General features: G+C 47.1%; 1 pseudogene; it reads right to left on the reverse strand.

Annotated features, from left to right (window-relative positions):
- Positions 1-6674: 6674 nt before the first annotated feature.
- On the reverse strand, positions 6675-9217 carry LOC136121364 (inner centromere protein pseudogene; annotated as a pseudogene).
- Positions 9218-9467: the final 250 nt, after the last annotated feature.

Genomic DNA, 9467 nt, shown 5'->3' on the forward strand with positions numbered 1-9467 from the left:
TGGGGGGGGGGGTCCTTGGACGTCTGCTGCTCTGCTGACACCTACCTGAAACTGCATGGGACACCCCAAGTGACAACTGCCCAGCCAAACACTTCCTGAATTTATGACCCACAAATAGGGAGTAAAATAAAACAGTTGTTTTATGATGCCAAGTTTTGGGGTAGTTTGTTAAGGGACAGTGGTACCTGGTGGTCTTAGGTACTATATTCTGTCACTGAAATGTAAGATTTTATGTAACCAGAAGGGAATGTTTAAACAAATATTTTGAGAATAAGAATTTTTTAACATTTACTCACCAATCCCTAGGGGTGAGGATATTGCTATCTAGGAGACTGGCTCTATTTTTTAGGTAGAAGTGGTCCTTGAATTAATAGATGTGAATATCTTTTATTTCCTCCCCAAGCTTTTTTTTTTTTTTCAAATTTATATTCAAAATATTCCCCAAGTTTTTATTATGAAAATTTTCAAGCCCATAGAGAAGTTGAAAGACTAGTACCAAGAAGACTCATATCCCTTCCATTGAGATGATATGACAATTAATATTTTGTAATATGGCAAATATATATAACTTTCTATATACCATTTGACAGAAAGTTGCAGAATAAATCTTATTTTCACATAATTTTGGTGATATTATAAGTCGTGTATATTTGCATTGTATAACTCTTGTAAGATGTAGAAAAAGAAAAAGAAAACAAAGTTCATCCATAACCCTACTGCCCAGATTAACTGCCTTGAAACAAGTTTTTAATTTGGATTTGGTCTTCATTGGGCAGGGGCGCCCTCTGCTGACAGTAGTGTGAATTGTCAGGGAGTGGAATTTTCATTTACATAGTCTCTTGGGGACTTTGGTTGCATTGATTCCTCAGATTTATGAATAAATCAAGAAACCTGAGTTTCTGAAACTGTAGACCTGAGACCCATGGCCACCTACCTGGGGATTTCATCAAAGTCTTGGGCGAGGCCTCACCTGAAACAGCTAGTCTGACCTACCATTCCTCGTTCTATTGCTCCCTTTTATTGTCCAAAAGAGATGGACATCCAACCCCAATCCACACCCTGGCAGTTCTACATCCGGTTACACGGCACACACATGTGGTTCCAACACCCTTCTCCCCAAACTGAACTGTTTTTTCCTAGATTCTTTTTTCCCCCTTCCTTTGATTCATCCTCCCTATCCCCTTTTCTCCAACCACATCTTGTCTTCTTTATACTTCCCACCTTCTAGGGCCTCTGGTGTAAATTCACTTCACATTTGTTCTTTCTTCTACCAATTTCTGCCTTACTGAAAATTAGCAAATTCACGTATTCACATTTATACAACAAGGCCTCTACAAGATTTATAAAAAGAATATTCTCCTTCTCTCCCTTTCTATCCTTCCCTCCCTCCCTCCCCACAGGAAGTCGCACTTTCCCTGGAAGTAGCATTCTGCCTGTTGCTTCGGGAGTTCCAAATAGCCATGGCAGTGAGCTCACACTGAATTACCTTGTTGTCTGCCTCCATTCCACGCTAGACAGGAACTGAAGTGATTTTAAAGTTACAGTGAATGAATAAAGTAATTAAACATTTTCAAGGTTGATGGTCACACCCCTTCTATCAGGAAAAATTCAAGGAAAATAGTCTGGCTTTGTGGTAAGAGTGTGGGGAGAGGAGTGAAGGAGGGAATGAGCATTTGAACATTCCAAACACTGGAAGCATCAATGTAGAGAGGGCTGACATGCAATGAAGAGATGGGACCGTGTCACTCTCAGCTTTTTTTGGCCAACAGTCTTGTCTTGCTGCCTCACTTTGCCTTATGTCACACAGCTCCTTCTCAAGGGGCTCCAGAGCCTCATACTACGGAATGTGAAACAGTCTCAAACCCTCTGCTTGTTTGGTACATGTCGATCCATGACATGACATCTAGAGGAGAGGCATCTCTCTCAGTGCTCTCCATTTAAGCTGACCTGGACCTGCTCTCATCTTACCTCCACTAGCAGGTGGGAAGCCTTCTTAAATACCTGACCTCTGCCACTGCTCACAATGTCGGACCCAGTCTTCAGTGGGTACCAGACGACTGCCCTGCCCCAGGCCACACAGAGTTCTTTGAGCTACAAACCTGTGGAAATAGACAAGCTCCACCTAGACAGGTCTCCGACCCCCATTCTTGTTTTTCAAAACACCCTCCTTCCTGGTCTACTCCGATGTTCAGCAAAGTCACATAGACAGGGAATACTTTTTTTTTTAATTGAAGTATAGTTGATTTACAGTATTATGCTAGTTTTAGGTGTACAACATAGTTATTTGATATTTATGTAGATTATACTCCATTTGAAGTTGTTATAAAATATTGGCTATAGTCTCCGTGCAACATATTATATTGTATCTTATTTATTTTATACCTTGTATTTTGTACCTCTTAATCCCCTACCCCATATTGCCTCTCCCTCTACCCCTTTTCCTACTGGTAACCACTAGTTTATTCTCTGTATGTGTGAGTCTGTTTCTGTTTTATTACATTCGTTTGTTTTTAGATTCCACAGATACGTGAAAACATGTACTATTCGTCTTTCTCTGACTTATTTCACTCAGCATAAAAGTCTCCAGATCCATCCAAGTTGCTACAAATGGCAAAATGTCATTCTTTTTATGGCTGAGTATTATTCCATTTTATATCTATCTATACCTATGTCTATAACTAGGTATATAATTATATGTATAACTAGATATATAATTATGCATGTGTGTGTGTATATTATATACCTAGATATATAACTAGATATATATATCACATCTTCTTTATTCATTCAACCATTGATGGACACTTAGGTTGCTTCCAAATCTTGGCAATTGTAAATAATGCTGCTATGAACATTGAAGTGCATGTATCTTTTTGAATTATGGCTTTTGTTTTCTTCAGATATATACCCATGATGGAATAGCTGGATTTTTAGTTTTTTGAGGAACCTCCACACTGTTTTCCGTAGTGGCTGTGTTAATTTACATAACTGTCAACAGTGTATGAGGGTTCTCTTTTCTCCACATCCTGCCAACACTTGCTATTTTTGGTCTTTTGATGATAGCTGCTCTGACAGGTATTAAGTGACATCTCATTGTGCTTTCGATTTGCTATTCCCTGATAGTATGTTGAGCATCTTTTCGTGTGCCTGTTGGCCATCTGTATGTCTTCTTTGGAAAAATGTCTATTCAGGTATTCTGCCCACTTTTTTTTCACTTTGATCCCTCAGATTCCTTTTTTTAATTAAAAAAATTTGAAGTATAGTTGATTTACAATGTCGTGTTAGTTTCAGGTGTACAGCAAAGTGATTCAGTTATATATACACATATATCTATATACATATATATTATTTTTCAGATTCTTTTCCCTTATAGGTTATTACAAAATATTGAGTATAGTTCCTTGTGCTATACAGTAGGTCCTTGTTGGTTATCTATTTTACATATAGTAGTGTATATGTGTTAATCCCAACCTCCTAATTTATTCTTCTCTCCCTTTCCCCTTTGGTAACCATAACTTTGTTTTCTGTGTCTGTGAGTCTATTTCTGTTTTGTACATAAGTTCATTTATTTGATTCCACATATAAACAATATCACATGTTTGTCTGGCTTACTTCACTTAGTGTGATAATCTCTAGGTCCATCCACGTTGCTGCAAATGGCATTATATCATTCTTTTTATGGCTGAGTAATATTCCATTGTATATATATATACCATATCTTCTCTCTTTTTTTTTCTAGAAGGACAATACCATTTATAACAGCTCCAAGAAAATAAATACTTAGCTATAAATCTAACAAAATTTATATAGGATCTGCATGCTGAAACTACAGAATGCTGATAAAAGAAACCAAAGATGTAAATAAGTGAAGAGATATATCGTGTTCATGGATTAGTAGACTCACTACCATAAACATGTGAATTCTCCCCAAACTTATATAGATTTAATGTAATTTCAATCAAAATCCCAGCAGTGTTTTTGTATAGATAAGCAGATTCTAAAATTTATACAGAAAGGCAAAATTGATAGAAAAGCCAAAATAATTTTGAAAAGAATAAAGATGGAGAAATCACACTACCAGATTTTTTTTTTTTTTTGCAGCACACGGGCCTCTCACTGTTGCAGCCTCTCCTGCCACGGAGCACAGGCTCCAGAGGCGCAGGTTCAGCGGCCATGGCTCACGGGCCCAGCCGCTCCGCGGCATGTGGGATCCTCCCGGACCGGGGAATGAACCCGTGTCCCCTGCATCGGCAGGCGGACCCTCAACCACTGCGCCACCAGGGAAGCCTCACTACCAGCTTTTTAAGACTAATACAAGCTACAGTAATCTTGGCCATGTGGTATTGGTAAAAGGAGAGACCCATAGATCAATGAAAGAGAATACAAAGTCTGGAAATAGACCCATGCAAATATGGCTGATTGACTCTTGACAAAGATACAAAAGAAATTCAGTGAAAAAGAATAGTCTTTTAAACAAATGGCTCTAGAACAACTGGACATCCATCTATCTGCTCCCCAAAACAAAAAACAAACCTCACATTTAAAAAAAATTAACTCAAAACAGATCATAAGCCTAAATGTAACATATAAATCTAGAAAATATTTAGAAGAAAATATAGGAGAAAATCTTTGAGAACTGGGGCTAGACAAAGATTTCTTAGACAAGCCAAAAAAAGCACAATCCATAAAAGGAAAAAAAGTTGATAAATTGGATTTCATCAAAATTAAAGTTTTTGCTCTGTGAAAAATATGGTTAAGTGAATGAAAAGACAAGTTGCAGACTAGGAGAAAATACTGCAAAGTAAGTATCTGACAACAGATTTGTATCCATAATACATAGAGATTCTAAACACAACAGTAGGAAAACTAACAACTCAATTTAAAAATGAACAAATGAGGGACTTCCCTGGTGGTCCACTGGTTAAGACTCCATGCTGCCACTGCAGGGGGCATGGGTTTGATACCTGGTCCCCTGGTTGGGGAACTAAAATCTCACATGCCATGTGACATGGCAAAAAAACAAAAAAAAACAAAAAAAAACCAGGGCTTCCCTGGTGGCGCAGTGGTTGAGAGTCCGCCTGCCGATGCAGGGGACACGGGTTCGTGCCCTGGTCCAGGAAGATCCCACATGCCGCGGAGCCTGTGCTCCGTAACGGGAGGGGCCACAGCAGTGAGAGGCCCGCGTACCGCAAAAAAAAAAAAAAACAAGAAACAAAAAATCACAAGGCACATGAAGAAAGAGGGAATCATGGCCCAATAAAAAAGGAACAAAGAAAGAAAAAGAACAAATGAGTTGAACAAACACTTTGCCAGAGAAGATACACAGATGGCAAGTAAGCACATGAGCAGATGTTCACCATCACCAGCTATTAGGGGAATGCAAATTAACACCACGATGAGAATTCACTACGCGTCTATTAGAATGGCTAAAATAAGAAGCACTGACAATATCAAGTACTAGTGAAGATGCAGCGCAACCTGTAACTACCTTTTTGCTGAATAACAAAGTTTTCTCAAACACACTCTAAAAATACACACTATAAATATGTTTTTATAAGAGGTAATATTTTGACATTGACATTGTGGTTTCAGGCAAAGACACACTCACCCGTTGACTCAACACAACAGTTTCTCATCAGAGAACATATGGAACAAACTTAAATTCGCACCGTATTTGAATGAACTGTAAAATGATTTTCTTTGCATGGTGGAATCTTCTGGATTTCAGCCTGTTGTGTGCATTCACTCTTTACTCATTTTAAAAAGCTCTCTTATATTCAGCCTTGATTTTGTCCTAAAGCAGGGTCAGCAAACATTTTCTGTAAAGGTTCATAGTAAATATTCTCAGTTTTGCGAACCATAAGGCCTCTGTTGTAACTACTTAACTCTGCCCTCAGCAGAGCAGCCGGAGACAACAGGCATTCATTTCTACTGGGCGGGTTCCAATGAAACTTTACAAAAATGGACTGCCACTTGATTTGGCCCATAGGCCCAAATTCACCAGCCCCCATTCCAGGGGCTGGAGTAAGAGATGATGAAGCTGTGGCACGTTTAGAACATGGTTGGCAGCGATGGGGCAGGGCCAGCCTCCATGGACACTAAGCATCTAATTAGCAGCTGCCTGGATTTGTTGGAGAAACATCTCAACTACTTGCACGTACTGGTCCTGAGGGAGTTTCAAGAGATGTTCCCTTCCTAACCCAGATCTCCTGCTTCAGCAGCACGTCCACGTTCTTAAGTCCTTTCACCATCCGTGCAGCAAGGGTGGGTGGAGCCTGAAGCGTGGAGGGGCTGAGGGCCTCTCTTAAGTGGCAGAGCTGTGTCAAGAGCCCAATTCTCCCGACCTCAACTCCAGGTCTTACCACTGGAATGAGGCCCCCTTTACAGGCAGGGCGCTCCCCAGAAAAAGGCTAAAATTCAGCTGAATTCTAACAACCTAATTACAGAGTGCTGTCAGCAGACCAGGCAAGGCTGGGCCTGGGTCTTCCCCGAACACCCAGCAAGCTCGGCCTCCCAGCAGGCCCGAGCCGCCGTCCCCCTGTAGCCCACAGAGGACGTTTATATACACTTGACCGAACCCTCAGCGACAGGATACCAGGCAGGATGGCACCAGAGACACAGACGTATAGACACAGATGAAGGCTGAGACTGCCGAGCAGGCCCGAGGGCCTGGCTCAGCGCTTCTTCAGGCTGTAGGCCAGGCTGCCAGGGACCCTGGTGCCCTGCAGGGGCGGCGAGTTCCACACGGCAGAGCTGGTGCACTTATGGTAGCGGGGCTTGCTCTTCTTGAAGATGTCCTCCAGGTCCAGTGGGAGAATGGTTCTGAAGAGCTGCAGGAGATTCCGGGGGTGGTAGTACTGCCGGATGATGGCCTGGCTAAGCTGGGTGCCTCTGGCCCAGTTGGGGATGGGCCTCGTCATCGGGGGAGTCATCGCCGTTCAGATCCATCCCATAGTTATCTGGGTTGATCTTGGGGTGGGGGGTGCCCTGTGGAGTCATTTGATGCGAGGTACAAGCTGGAGACTGCACGTCTGCTGGCCACCGCGGCCTCCTTGGCTTTTCTCCTGCTCCTCCTGCAGCCGCTGCTCAGTCAGGCGCTGCTGTTCTTCCTTCTTTTTCTCCTCCAGCTCCCTCTGCAGCCGCTCCTTCTGTACCCGCAGGGTCTTCTCCCTCTCCTGCAGCTCCCTCTGGGCCTGAAGCCTCTCCCGCTCCCGCCGCCGCTCCCGCTCCCGCCGCCGCTCCCACTCCTCCTCCTTCCTCTGCTACAGCAGCTTCTGGGGGCGCCTCTCCTCCTCCTCCTCCTCCTCCTGCAGCAGCCACCTGAGCCTCCGCGCCTCCTCCTCCTGCTGCCTCTTGAGCGCCTCCACCTCCTCCATCTTCTTGGCCTTCTCCTCGGCCAGACGCTCCTCTTTGGCCTTCTCCGTCTTCTCGTCGATTTGAACAAACTGCCGCTCGATCTGTTCCTTCTTCTCCTGCTTCACCCTTTCCACCCGTTCCCGAGCCTGCAGCGCCTTAGGGAGGCGCTCCTCACGCTTCAGCTTCACCTCCTCCAGCCGCCGCCGCTTGTCCTCCTCCACCTTCTGCCCGCGGAGCTGCTCGGCCTCTTCCTAACGCCGCAGGTTCTCCAGCCGCTGCAGCTCCTCCTTGGGGTCCACGCGCAGGGTAGCGTTGCGCTTTAATGAAGGATTTCATGATGCTGCTGTTGGGGGTCGAGGCGGGGTCATGAGCAGCTCGTTCCTCTGCACGGTCTACAGGAGGGGCCGGAGGGGCCGCACCACCTTGCTGGCGGGACAGGGCGGGGAAGGGGTCTTGCTGCTGGGGGGCTGCAGCTCCTCACCCCCCAGCTGCTGCTCCTTGTCCAGCTCACTCACTGCCTGCTTGTAGCTGCACTTCCTCCTGACACTCGGAGGCGGCTCCTTGGGGCCATCTGCTTGGTCAGTCTCGGCCTCCTGCCGCGCTTCAGAGGGCGTTCCCTGGCCGCCGGCTGCAGGCTGCGAGCCGGGCATGCTAATGGCGATCTTGGTGGCACTGCGGAGCCGCAAGGCACTGCCATTGCTCTTGGGGGCCTCCGGCTCGGCCGTCTCCTCCGGCTCAGCTTCCTTGCTGGGCTCCTCCGCCTTGGGGCTCGCTTTCTGGGGCACCTCGACATGCAGGAGCCTCTCCAGGTAACTGTGGCAGATGAGGCGGGCGGAGGCGGCCGGCTCTTTGGTGGCCTTCCTGGAAATCCTTCTGCTTGATCTTCGGACGGTTCTCTCCTCTTTGGAAACCAGGGAGTAATTCTGGGCCAGCGAGACCTGGGGCTCCGGGGAGGACGGGGCGATCAGGCTGCGCCGCACCGACCCGCGGCCCACGTGGGAGCCCGTGGGCGTGGAGAAGTTATCCGGCAGGATGGGAGCCAGCACCCGCTCCCGCCACGGGGAGGCCGGAGAGCTGGGCGAGTCCTGCGGGCCTGGGGAGGTCGCGGCAATTCTGAGCTTGCAGGCGGACCTTTCTGCCCCGCCCCCTCGGCTCTTGGGGTCCTGGGGTGTAGTTATCAGGGAGCTCAAGAGGACAGACTCCAGTCTCCCGGCCTCTGGCTTCTGGGGTTTTGAGTCCTCCTCCGAGGTCAAGGTGATCTGGGAGGCCGAAGCCGTGGCCGGAGCCGGGGTGGGGGACGGAGCCTGGGCAGACTGGAGCTGGCTGAGCTGCTGCTCAGCGCTCCGGCGCTCGCTGATGCCAGTCTCCACCACGGGTACCAGCTGGCACTGGGCCAGGCTCTCCTTGGGCTTCTTGGTCAGCACCGTGGGAGACTCAGGGGTGGGCGAAGGAGCGGCTGCCGCGGAGGTCGCTGCAGCTGCGGCCGCAGCACGGGTCACCCGCCGCAGGACGGAGCCGTTCTCCCCCACCACTGTGGCCAGCTTGTCCTTGTTACGGAGGTGCCGGGAGCTCTGACGGCTGCTCCGCGTCTTTCTGTGGGACAACGTTCTCCGGATGGGGTCTCTGTTTTCATCCTGAACATAAGAAATCCGTCTCTTTTTCCGTCGGTTCTTCTGAGAAGGTGTTTTGGGCATCAGCTCGGGCTCTTTGCTGAATTCTCTGGTGAACGTGCGCTCGGCCTCCTCCTCGATCTCCTCCAGCCACACTATGTCCTTATTGTCCACGTTGTAGACAAGCCCCATGAGCTTCTGGTCACAGAGCTCCACAGCAAGTGAATGGGCCCTAGGGCTGTCGTCCCCATGATGGCTCTGTTCGACTGCACCGTGTCTCCTAAGTGCTGCTCCGATACAAGTCCGGCGCCCTTCCCAGCACAGATCTCAGCCCGCCCGAGTTCCACCGCTCCCGGCCTCCAAAGCTCACAGCTGCAAGGAAGCAACCTACCATATCTTCTTTATCCATTCATCTGTCGATGGACATTTAGGTTGCTTCCTTGTCCGGGCTATTGTAAATAGTGCTACAATGAACGTTGGGGTGCATGTCTTTTGAATTAT

Source organism: Phocoena phocoena, chromosome 3, assembly GCF_963924675.1.
Source record: "Phocoena phocoena chromosome 3, mPhoPho1.1, whole genome shotgun sequence".
Lineage (NCBI taxonomy): Eukaryota > Metazoa > Chordata > Mammalia > Artiodactyla > Phocoenidae > Phocoena > Phocoena phocoena.